At 45.3% G+C, this 12089-nt stretch overlaps 1 protein-coding gene across 1 annotated transcript in view; it reads left to right on the forward strand.

Annotated features, from left to right (window-relative positions):
• The first annotated feature begins 1482 nt into the window (after nucleotides 1-1482).
• INPP4A (inositol polyphosphate-4-phosphatase type I A) overlaps nucleotides 1483-12089 on the forward strand; it is a 100960-nt gene continuing 90353 nt past the window's right edge. The window contains exon 1 of the mRNA XM_078057457.1: nucleotides 1483-1706. The gene's annotated coding sequence lies outside the window, so the exon portion shown is untranslated. The remainder of the gene's footprint in view (nucleotides 1707-12089) is intronic.

Below are 12089 nucleotides of genomic sequence, written 5' to 3' on the forward strand. Positions count from 1 at the left end.
TATCCTGAATTACATGCCAGTCAATTGACAAATGTTTATTGGAAGCCTGATCTTCATTCAGTGTTCATTACTATGCTAAATGAATTTTTGAAATTGGACTGATGTCTATTTTTTAAATATTTGTGAATTTATGTTTGTTTCTTTTTTTAAAGCTTATGATTTAAAAACATTCTTGGCCTGATTAATGCTAGGAGGGTCATCTGCACACTTTTGAGAACACTTTTGAGATGTAAAGGGGATCTTATTTATACTTTTGCTAGATAAAAGGTGTAAACTGGGGCTGTCCCTGGTAAACCAGGTATATTGGTCACCCTAATTTTAGAAAATAAGATATAAAAACATTTTTGCATTTCCACAAGTTTGATTTTCTTGGCTTTAATTTTATATTAGGGTTAAGTCAATCTTTTTTTCTATTTATCTGAAGAAATAGTAAAAAGTGTTTTGTTAATAAATTCCTTTTCAGAGGAGAAATAAAAAGTCAGTAAGGAAATTGAACTTTAAAAATAGTTTTATGTTTATTTTTATTCCAAACTATTGCCTGCATTTGGATTTTGGTGACATGGGGAGGCTTAGATCTAATTCTATATGAGATTAGAGAATTCTTGTTTAATTTTTGTTTTCTACCCAATTAATACCTTTTCTTTTTAAAGCAAATTATAAATGCTTGCTTTTACAGCTGAGGAATATGAACTGATATGTGTTCTGGCTTATTGAATTAAAATAGTTTTCACTTAAGAATTTTTTTCTAATAAAATTTAAAGACTTCTTGGGGCGCCTGGGTGGCTCAGATGGTTAAGCATCTGCCTTCGGCTCAGGTCATGACCCCAGGGTCCTGGGATCCAGCCCCACATCGGGCTCCTGGCTCAGCGGGGAGCCTGCTTCTCCCTCTCCCTCTGCCTCCCTCCCTACTCATGCTCTCTCTCTGTATCTTAAAGACTTCAAAATAAAATACATGCTGATAAGTGGTGAAAGTCTATAATTGCATATTTATACAGTTATGCCAAAACAGGTCTGCGAGGGTGTTAGTAGTTTCTTCTTTCTGCTTATCTGTATTTTCAAAGTATGATTTTAATTTTTGCTTGTTTCTGGGTTGAATGTTCCGTTTCCTAAACGTCTGCTAAGGACTGCGTGCACCTGCACCACGGGAAGCGCGCTCACCTTGGGGGCAAACGGCCGGTGCGTTTCGCCCGGCGGCCGCTCGTCTATGGAACCTTCTTAGGGGATATGTTCGGGCCTCAGAAGACTCAGTATATGTGAGGGCGAAAATGCCATCGTCCGATTAAGTCCAGAAGTTCAAAAACTCCTTTTAGGAGACTCGGTCCCGGATAAGAGTGGAGTCTTGCGGGAACCTACGAGAAGAAGCCAGCGCGAGAGACTCCGCCGCCTGGGAGGCGGACCCGGAGAGATGGGGCGGCCCGGCCGGGGCTCGCGGAGCGCGCATGCGCGGAGAGGGGGCGGGGCCGGGGCGGGGCCGCGCGCGACCTCCGGAGCGGCGGCGGCGGCGGCGGCAGCGGAGTTCGGGTTGCTGCGCGGGCGCGGGGTTCGCGGCCGGCCGGCGCAGGAGGACCAGCACCTAGAGCCGGGCCACAGCCCGCGACTTGGTGACAAGCGGCGGCGCTGCTGCTGCGGGGCTCGGGCGCGCGGCCCGGCGGGACCGAGGACGGCGGGGCAGCAGGGCGCGGGCGCCGCGGGCCGGGGCGCGCCAGGTAGGTGGGCCAGGCTGGGCGCGGGGGCGACGCGGCGGCGGCAAGCAGCCGGGCGCAGGGATGCACCCGGCGGGGCGGGGCGCGGCGCGCATCTCGGTACCGGGTGCGCCGGACGGAGACGGCGCCCGCGGTTGTCATGGAAATCCTACAGCCTAGCGGTTCGCCGGCGGTTGCGTCTTTGGAGAACAATCCAAGCCTGGCCGACCCCTAAGCCAGAGGGAGACCCGGGCCGCTGAGCGGAGTGCGGAGCTGGGAGCGGGCGATGGGAAGTCAGGATGCAGGACGCGGCGACCCCGAGGCCACATCTTGGCTCTTGCTTGGATCTACTGATTCCAGACGCTGAAGGCCTCGCTGTGTCTCGGGTGTAAACATAACCGGGTAAAAATAAGCATGCATCCCAGTGTAGGACATCTGGTCTCCATCCTCTCAACTCTTCCCTTTTCTGCCGGGCCATAGCCCCCCGACATTTCTGGCATCTTGACCTTTTGTATATTATTTCTTTCTGGCTGTACTAGTCAATTAATTGAGGCCTGAGAAATTTGCAGGGATCTGTGACCATCTCTTGAAAAGCCAATCATGAATGTGTAGGCCATAGAAGATTGAAACACTCAAAATGTCAAAGGTAAATTTATGTCTTTGTGGGCGAAGGGATGGGGATGGGCTTGCTTTCCCTTCCCCCCTTGTCGCCTGCCCTCTGACATTACATAATGTTGTGTTCCTCCTGCCCCGAGTTCATCCATAATGACAGATCATGAAAATATTCCTCTTGTTGAGAAAGAAGTATAAACAGTTGTAAAGCCCATTTTCTTGTCTTTTGCTTTGCCACTGGAAGTGTTTGGTTGGGAGGCTGCTTAAGAGTAGAATGCCCACAGGGCATCTAAACCAAGGGAGTAGGGGGTGGGGTGGCATTTCGAATGTTGCAGTGAAATTCTGCCTGATTCATCTTGGTTCGCAGTGGATTGGGTGGACTGTGGGCAAGCCAGTGGGATTGGGGCCTGAACAGGCCGACTTGGGTGTGAATCCTGGATCTGCCACTTGCTTAACTCTGGTTCTCAATGTTCTCAGCTCTAAAGGGTGAGAACAGAACCTGCTCTTGCCATTTGTTTTGGGATGTAGATGCTGTTGGCATTGGTAAATGCACATATAATAGGTTGTCCTAGAATTAAACTTAATTTTTCATTGGTTGAAAACAGGCTTTAAGAGGAATTTTGATTCTGGATCTAGGCTAGGGCCTTTGTTTGGGGGATTTTTGTTAACATGTTTACACCTGGAAGATTTGATTCATTGATTTCTCTGAAGAAAGATGAATGATGGTGCCCACATGGGGAGTCCAGTGTAGTGGTTCTGTTGGAGGGTTGCTGTCAGAAGACCATGATGCTGTCCCAAGGGTGGTGGTTGCTTGTGAATGGAAACCCACAAGGCCTCATTCCCTGTGGTGTCTTCTAAACACACCTCTGTAACAACCAGCCAAAGTTCCTGGCAGGGTGTGCCCTGAGGACAGGGCTTAAGTGAAAGGAAGCTGGACAGATGCAGAGAGAAAGGAGGGCTTTTTCCTGGGCTCAGCAATAGAATTGGCTCTGCTGAGGCTGGTGGCTGCGTTATGTCTCGGTTTTTCATTAGGCTTACGCCATCTCCGTGTTTATCTGCTTTAGACTGGAAGTCAAGGGGAGACATTATAGTTTATTCCATTGTTTGGGAAACCGGGTATCTTCTTGTATTGCTGTTAAACTGAGTATTAGGATTTTTTTTTTTTAAGTTGCTTTAAGGAAAGGGTGAAATAAAATAATATACACAAGAGCTTGCTGTGAACCGTAAAGCACCAGAGAGATGGGGGTGTATATGACCAAGAGAACCACTGACCCTACAAGTCCCTTTAGCCAGTGGCCTACCTGGGAACATTCTGCTCAGCCAGCAGATCTGCGAATGCACCCGAGGAATGGTACAGAAAGGTGCATGGGACTAGCTGACCGGTTACCCCCCCACCCCACCCCGCAGCATCTCAGGTATCCAGTAAGACAGAGGGGTGGGGAGACTTTGGACCGAGGTTGGACCCTGTTTCTTATGAAAAACTCCTTTATTTATTACATATTCCAGCAAAGTTCTCAGCATCATCAGCTACTCATGGTGTCAGGATGCTTTGGCTTTCCTTGAGGAAAAAAGAGTACAAATCTGCAGGGAAGAAGGTTTGATTATGTGGTTGCTTCTATTGTAGAACTTGATTAATGAGCTGGTCTTGAGAGATCCTTCAAAACATATTTTTCTAGCGTTCTGGAAGAGAAGCTCTGTGAGGAGAGTGTATTCTGGGGAGACCAATATTAACACCATTTTGCTTAAAAGCAAAATGCCATCATGAACCGAATCCCTAGGAATTTACCTATATTTCTGTACATATGCACACCTTGCTCTTTTTAAATTGTTAAAAAATATTTCACTTTTACTGAAAAGTTGCAAGAATAATCCAAAGAATTTCCGGCTATCCTTTACCCACATTCTCCAAATGTTGACCTTTGCTACATTTGCTTTATCCTTCTCTCGTATTTGTTCATGTGTCATTACTTTTTTCTGAACTGTTTAATGGTAATCTGCAGACATGAAGCCCTTTTACGACTACTTTATTGTGTATATCTTAAAAACAAGGACATTCTCTTATATAACAATATAGTTATTAAAAATCAGGAAATCAAATATTGATATAACACTATTATTTAATATCCAGGTCTTTTTCAGATTTTGCCAGGAGCTCCAATAATGTCCTTTGGAGCAAAAGAAAATCCAAGATTATACATTATGTCAGATTGTCCTGTCTCTTTATTGTCCTTTCATCTGGACCAGTTACTGAGTCTTTCTTTGTATTTCATGACATTGACATTTTTGAAGACTGCCACTTGTTTTTTTTTGGATAATGTCTCCCAATTCGGGTGTGCCTGCAGTTTCCTCATGATTAGATTAAGATTACGTGCTTTTGGCAAAGGTAGCCCAGTGGTGACCCTGCAACCATCTCAGCATGCCCCAGCAGAGGGAGGCATATGCTGTTGATTAGTCCCATTCACTGGTCGGGTTAACTTTGATCACTTGATTAAGGTGCTGTCTTCCAGGTTCCCTTAACAGAAAAGTTACCATTTTCCCTTTGTAACTAATATGTATCTCTTAGTAAGATTAACTCTGGACTCTATAAATATACTGTTACTCCCCATACTTTGACTCACTAGTTTTAGAATCCATTGATGATTCTTACCTGAACCAGTTATTACACTGGCTGACAGATGGTGATTTTCTAATTCCATATTTCTTTCTATACTTACCAGTTGGAATTGTACTGAAAGGAAGAACATTTCTTTCTCCCTTGTTTATTCTTTGATTTATACCTCTGCACTCATGAATTCCTGTTTTATGCAATAGATTATAGTCTTTTACTCTTGTTATTCATTTTGTTGCTAAAATTGTCCCAGATTTGGCCTGCAGGAGCCCCTTATGTCCTTTTGACATGTCCTCATCATTCTTGGAGGACTTCTTTACTCCCTGGCACAAAACCTTCAACACTCGGCTTATAATTTCCAGGCCTGGAATTAGCCATGTCTCCAAAGAGTCTTTGTTCCTTGTAATGGAGAATGGTATTTAAAAACCGAGATCTGGATGCTAGGTGTGCTCATTGCTACTCAGGGGTTTTTGCCTCTAGGCCTTTTTAGTGGACATGTGCACTCATTCACACATTACACAAAATTTTCTCTGATTTGCATTTTAAATTTAGTGCTGTGTGCTGGAGATCTATATGTACTGACATGAAAATGTTTTTGTTTTTGTTTGTTTTGTTTTTGTTCTGTGTTCCAGAGTATGGGTTTATCATAATTTGACTGTCCTTAATCAATGGACATTTAGGTTATTTCCAATTTCCTACTCTAAAAATAGTGGAGAATCTGTGAATCAAATTATTGTTAATACTCACAAATATCTCAGTCTTCTAGATCCCTAGAAGTATAATATCTGGGTCAAAGAGTAATTTTAAATGGATAGCTCTGCCAAATTGCCCCCACTTTAAGAGGCTTTCACTTTGTACTCCTTCCATTAGGATGTGAACTGCCTATTTCTTTTGAACTCTGCCAACACTGAGGAGTATAAATCTTGTCAATTTTTGCCAATCTAATGGATAAAGAAGGCATTATTATTTTAATTGCATTTCTCAGATTACCAAAAATATTGAAAACGTTTTTTGGGCTCACTTCTACTTTTGCTTGTGTGAATTACCTGTGCATATCCTTTGCCCATTTTTTCTCATTAGGTTATTCTTTATATTACTGCATTGTGGAAGTTACTGTAACTTTAAACTTTATTCTTGGCAGCCTTAGAAGTCTCCTTTAAGCCTGATGCATTTTTCATCCTAGAGGAGAAGGAAGCTACCATTTTCTGAGCACCCCCTACTACATCCCAGGCCCCGGGCCAAGTGTTTATATGCATCCCCTGCAAGGTCTTGTGAGAAGGTGAGCTGTGGTATTGAGGAGGAAGCTGGGTGAGGCGTGGGTAAGGTATCCACCTAAGAGTGGTTAGAAGAGCTTGAACTGGGATTCAAACCCAGGTCTGTCTGGATCTTGTACCATTTCCATTAAATCACATAGCTTCCTGCACAGGATTTAAAAATAAATATTTTATTGTATCAATGTAGGGATGGGAATTAATTACCTGGGGCCCCCAATATCAAATATTTCTATTGCTAGTATTTTGATCTGTACGTAAGGAACTTTGAGCATACACATCTTTCAAAACCATTTATTTTATTTCTCGAACTGTTGTGGACTCTGGAGCCAAAGTCCCTGTGAGCCTCCAGCAGCTATGTGACCTTGGGCAAGTAGCTTAATCTTTCTCTATCTTGGTTTGCTCATCTGCAACCCCAGAGTCTTGTTGGGGGGTTAAATGTGTTGATACACCAGGTGCTTGGTTGGCACCTGATTCCTGCTATCTCAGGGACATGAATCTTGATGATGAGTTCACGTGTGCAGCACGTGAGGGCAAGTGTGGAACTTGGAATGAGAGTAGCCTTTTCTCTTCAGGTTTCACCATCCCTTTCGTCATAAGCTGGCTGGGAAATGGGGAATCAGGGCCCCTGGGTGCTGTGTGCTTGTCTCCTCAATATGGTCTCTGCACGCACCTTCCTCATGCTCTATCACGTGCCTGCCAGCCAGCCCAGCCAGCCCCTAGTGTTGGCTCACAGTCCTTAACCTGGGGCAGGTGAGACACTGCAGCCCTTTCAAGGTGGAATCTGAAAGTTCACCTGCTGAAGGCCTCCGAAGCAGGAAGGCTTCAGTTGGGGAGGGTCTATGGTGATGAAGTCATGTCCATTTTCTGGTATGGGGTCAGGAAGACAGAGGGGTGTCGTGTGGGAGGGGATCTCTGGAGGAGGAAAGCATTCAGCTCCTTGCAGCTCCCTTCCTGGGACGCTGTCAGAGCCTTTCCCTCCGACATCTGGTATATCTCCTGGCCTGGAGTTTATGCAGTGCCCTTCCTGTTGCACTTACTAGGTAGAATTCTGAGGTCTCCTGAAATCCTCCGCCTCTCTTCCTGCTCCCCACGCCCCTACCGTAGCTCTTGTACAGCTGGTATCAGTGGCTGTCTGATAAAATTCGTTCATTCCAGGATGTAGATCTCCTTCCCTTGCCCTGTGTTGCTTGCATTTCAAATGGTTCATCCTCTAACCCACTACTTAGAATTTTCAAGAAGGATGACCTAGGTGTACAAATTCTGTAGGTGTGAAGGAAGTACATTTAGGCAAGTATATGTTTCTGGAGAACAGGGTCCTTTTAGGTAATAGGGATGCCTGGTTCAAGAGTCTCCCTGGATTGTGGGGTGTGTCCGTTGGGGTGCTTTTGGCTGCCAAGTAAACAATAAGGTCATTTACTATCTCAGAACTGGAATTCTACTCTATCAGTAGTTTTGCAGTTTCATCAAGATTCTTCTCCTCTCTCCAACCATCACTGCTAGTATCATCCCAGAGTCAGCCTCCTCATGAGGACGAGATGGTCCTTATGGTCAGCGGGACTGCGTGTTTCCCCGCCCCTGACACCAGCCAGTTCCTAGCCACAGCCTCTACCAGCCCTCCCTCTGGTCTGTGGGAGCAGTGAGGACCGCGTGGCCTCCCTGGGACCCAGGTCAGTAGGCCGTGAGAATGCTGGGTGCTGATTGGCTTAGGCGTGTTCCTCCATGTCTGGGCCCCAGACCAGCGGCATCAGCATCCCCTGAGACTTATTAGACGTGCAGGCTCGGGCCCCACCCCAACCTACTGAATTAGAAACTCTGAGATGGGGCCTAGCACTCTGTTTTAACAAGCCGTCCAGGTGATCCTGATGCAAGCTCAAGTTTGAGACTTGCTCGTAGTCTAATCAAGACCACCCCCATTCCTCAGCTGGAGATGGGGCTGGCTTTTCCTGAATCCAGAGAGGACTGTTCCCAGAGTAGGAAGAAGGGAGAGTGCGTGTTGGGTGGTCAGCCCATAGTGTAAACGGAGGAGCCTGTGGGTGTCTTTGCTCTCTGTGGCCCCCTCTGTTTACTGGCCCAGCTGTTTCCCAGCCCCTATGCCTGCAGCCTCTCCAGCTCCTCTGAGAGTGGCCCACATCCTCCCTGTAGGACTAAAGGAAGCAATATGGTAACCTCCCAGCCCCAGGTTCTGTCTCTGGCCCAGCAGGGATGGGAGTCCACTGGGCCAGCTACCAAGGATCTAGACTGGCCCTTAAGACTCACTTTCCAGAGCCATTCTGGAAGTAAGTTCTGATGCGTAGGGTTTGCTTACTCTGCCACTCCTTGCTCAGTTAGAAAAAAATAGAAAGCAGTACAGCTTATAGGGACTTGGGGATGCTTAAGGAATTGGCCTGCAGACAGCCTAAGGGACCACTTTCAATGGCAGTTTATAGCTCTCCCTGGCTCTGCCCAGGGTGACCTGCTCCGTTGTTCCCTTTTGCAAGTACAGCTCCAACTTTATGTTTAGGTAAAGTGAAATAGCCACCTTCATGGTGTAATTTGTGAGCTCAAAATAGCCCACTGTTCCAGATTTTTCCAGAAACTAGTGAGTTGAGATATTTCTAGATTTTCTCTACTTTGCAAGGCTTTCCAAGGTGTTTCTAGATTTTCTTGACTTTTCAAGGTTCGTCTAATCCAGGAAGTCTCATACCCTGCGTACCACATCAGTACTAATTGCTGAGGAAGGAAGAGCACCTGAGGAGGAGACAGGGTGGGAAGGATCCAGAATGGTGTTTTTCGAACAGCAGTGGTTCACAAAATCAATTTGAGATTGTAACCAGCATTTAAACATTTTTTTGAAATAAAACAGAAAATATGCAAATACATGTCTTATAGGAAGCATAGACATCTTTTGGTAAAAACATGTAGTTATCTGCATGTGGTGTGTGTTTGGGTATTGTTACAATGTCAGTGTTTTCTACTGTCAGTTTTGGCTAAAATGTGTCAAATCTGAAGGTTGAGCACAGAGAGGAGGGGGCTGCCCTGGCCATGTGTACACACACACACACACACAGACACACTCACACACACGTTGGGTCTTTTCCCGGGGAGAGGGTCTCTGGCCTTCAACCGAACCTTAGGGATCTGTGACTCACCATAGGTGGAGAATGCTGATCTAAAATGCAAGGGGACTTTCAGCAGTGTGGGCCCGTGGGAATGGAGCTGGAGCCCAGGGAGACAGCAGCACAAAAGATGTAGATGTTGTGGTCTTGCTCTGGTTTATCGTCTGTGGTGTTTGACCGCCTGGGCCAGAGCCTCCTGATGGTGTTGAGGATCCTTAGCAGGGCTACTCTGAGCGATTGGGAGGCAGTGGCAGGGAGTGTATGGATTTGTCAGAGGTTTAAAAGTTAACTCTGGTTGCCTGACCCATCCTTCTCCTAACAGGGTGGGTCAGCATGTCTACCTACAGAGAGCGAGCGAGCAAATGAGATAGATAAATAGGTTGGTATCTAGATCCACCTTGTTTTGAGGCTGGCCTCATTGGAGCCATCGCTACCTGTGATTCCCTCTGCAGTCCTTTGTGACTTAGCAGTAACAGGACAACTTCCAAGTTCCCTCGGTTGCCTTTGGCATGCATGTGTTATGCATTAATGCAGGCGTTAGTCCGGTTTGTGTCACAAAGCACATGCAGTAATCTCTTTGGGGTGTCTGTGTCTGGTTTTGAGGGGGACAAGTTGGATTATGGGAGGAAAAAGTGCTGGACATGAACCTAAATCAACTTTCTCATCTGGGAAATGGGGAAAGTACCTGGTGCACAGGGGGCTGTGTGAATTAAATAATGTAAGCAGATTTGTGCCCTGCAGTGCTCTGGACCCCTGTAGTTGGGAAGTTACTATCTTGCAGGAGACTCAGTATCCTTCCTCTCAATTTTATGGTCTTGATAACTCTGTTTTTTCCCATTTTTTTGCCCCTATTTTAAAAAATGTATTGTTTTCTTGGTGTCCTTCAAGTCATGTCCGTGCTTTAGAAAGTTTCTCTGTGGAGGAAAAATGGGATTTATAATGTTTGAAAATTCTCTCTAGGAGATATCTTAGCTGCTTTCCAGGCTTGCAAACTGTTAAGCCACTGAGCTTGCCTATATGTTATTGGAAATACTTTTTAAAGATTTAAGAATTTTTAAATTGAAGTATAATTAACGTAAGTGTTATATTAGTTTCAGGTGTCCAACATAATGATTCAGCAATCCTGTGCATTATTCATTGCTCACCATGATAAGTGCCATCACCATCTGTTACCAAGCAACGTTATTACAGTACTTTTAAAGTTTGTGATATAGTCATCTAGAACTTCCTTTTGGGGAAAGTTCACTGCCCTACAGTCATTGCCATATGACTTTATTAGAATTCTTGTTGAACTACAGCAGAAAAGAGCCTCTTATTATTTTTTAGTGCCCCCCCGACCCCAAATACCATTTAGAACTTTATTAATAAAGGTGGCAGGTAAAAACATAAGGAGCCTTTTCCATTATCTTTGCAGGAAACTTTGTAGTTTTTGAAGTTTAACACACTGTGTATTCCTAAATTTACATTAATCACTATGCTAATGAGTATGCAAAACATTCTTTTGCACTGGTGCATTTTCTATCTCCCTCCATTAAAAGCATAACAGCCATTTAAAAAAATGTATTCAAAAGGCTAGAGTACATCCATCTCTGACTCCTGCCCAGGGTATCTCTGAGGGGAAATGTTACAGAAGAAGAAGGTTCTGCGAGGGAACTGCCAGCAAAGGTCAGAGAAGGATGTGGGCAGAGGGGGAACAGGGAAGTGGGAGGGGCTCGGGCTCATAAAGTTTTGTGAGGTGGTCACTGACCCAGCTAAGCCTTCTACTGACACTTTTTTTTTTTTTTGTAAAGCACATAAAAACTTGTGATTGTGTGAAATGGACGTTGAGTATTTTCACATTTCTTGTTGCTTTGGCTGTGTTCTGCATATACAAATGTTAAACAGAGTGATCACATTACATAATTGGGTGATAATCTAATGGCTGATTAAATGCAATAATAGAGCCCAATTAAGATGGGGCTGTGTGCCAAGAAATGTCAGGATACCCCAGAATCTTCCAAACATTGTTACTGTTCTGGTTCTGAAGAGGAGAGAGTGATGGGTGAATGGACTGGCCTTAGGGAAACAGCCTGCTGGTAGACAGTGCCCACCCGAGGCAGAAGAGAAGCATGCATTTGGATTTTGCCCCTAACCTGCCAGTGACTTGGTAAAAATCATGCTGAATCTGACCTCTTCCTTCCTCGTTCATCTGGTGAAGGTGAGTCCCTCATTTCTTTCTCCCTTGGCCCCCAATCCAACAATGAACCGGAGTTGTGATGGTGCCTGAGGGCTGCATGGGGAAAGTTGGCATTGGGTGACACCCACATACATACACAGTATTTAGGGAAGTGGCCTTGGAAATCAGGCTCCTGCCTCTCCTCTTTCACTTTCAGGCTCCCTTCTGCAGTGATTCAGCAGCAGCTTCCTAGAGTATACACACTTAGTGTCAGAGACCCTGCAGTACCCTGGATATGTCCGTGGAGGTTGAAGCTGTCTGTGTATCATACAGACCAAACTCCTCCTGGTCCACATAGAGTACCCGGTGCCTCTGGCTCTTCCACCCTGCACCCCTCCCTACACCCCCCCTTCTGAGGCCCTTTGTGGATAGTCCCCCAGTACAGCTATGGGTTGTATGTTGATGCCCAAATCCTTGCCATTTTCCATTGATTGATGGAGGCCACTTTGCTTCATGATATTTTCCCCTGATAATTTATACACAGCTGTTCAGATCTGGATTGTCTCTTTCTGGCAGTTCGATATCCTTCCCTGACTTTTCCACCTACCTCCCTCTGGCCTCCTTTTACTCTATTTGACCTATTTTATTTACTATTACCCATTC

Source organism: Halichoerus grypus, chromosome 10 (assembly GCF_964656455.1).
Source record: "Halichoerus grypus chromosome 10, mHalGry1.hap1.1, whole genome shotgun sequence".
In the NCBI taxonomy this organism is placed as follows: Eukaryota; Metazoa; Chordata; class Mammalia; order Carnivora; family Phocidae; genus Halichoerus; species Halichoerus grypus.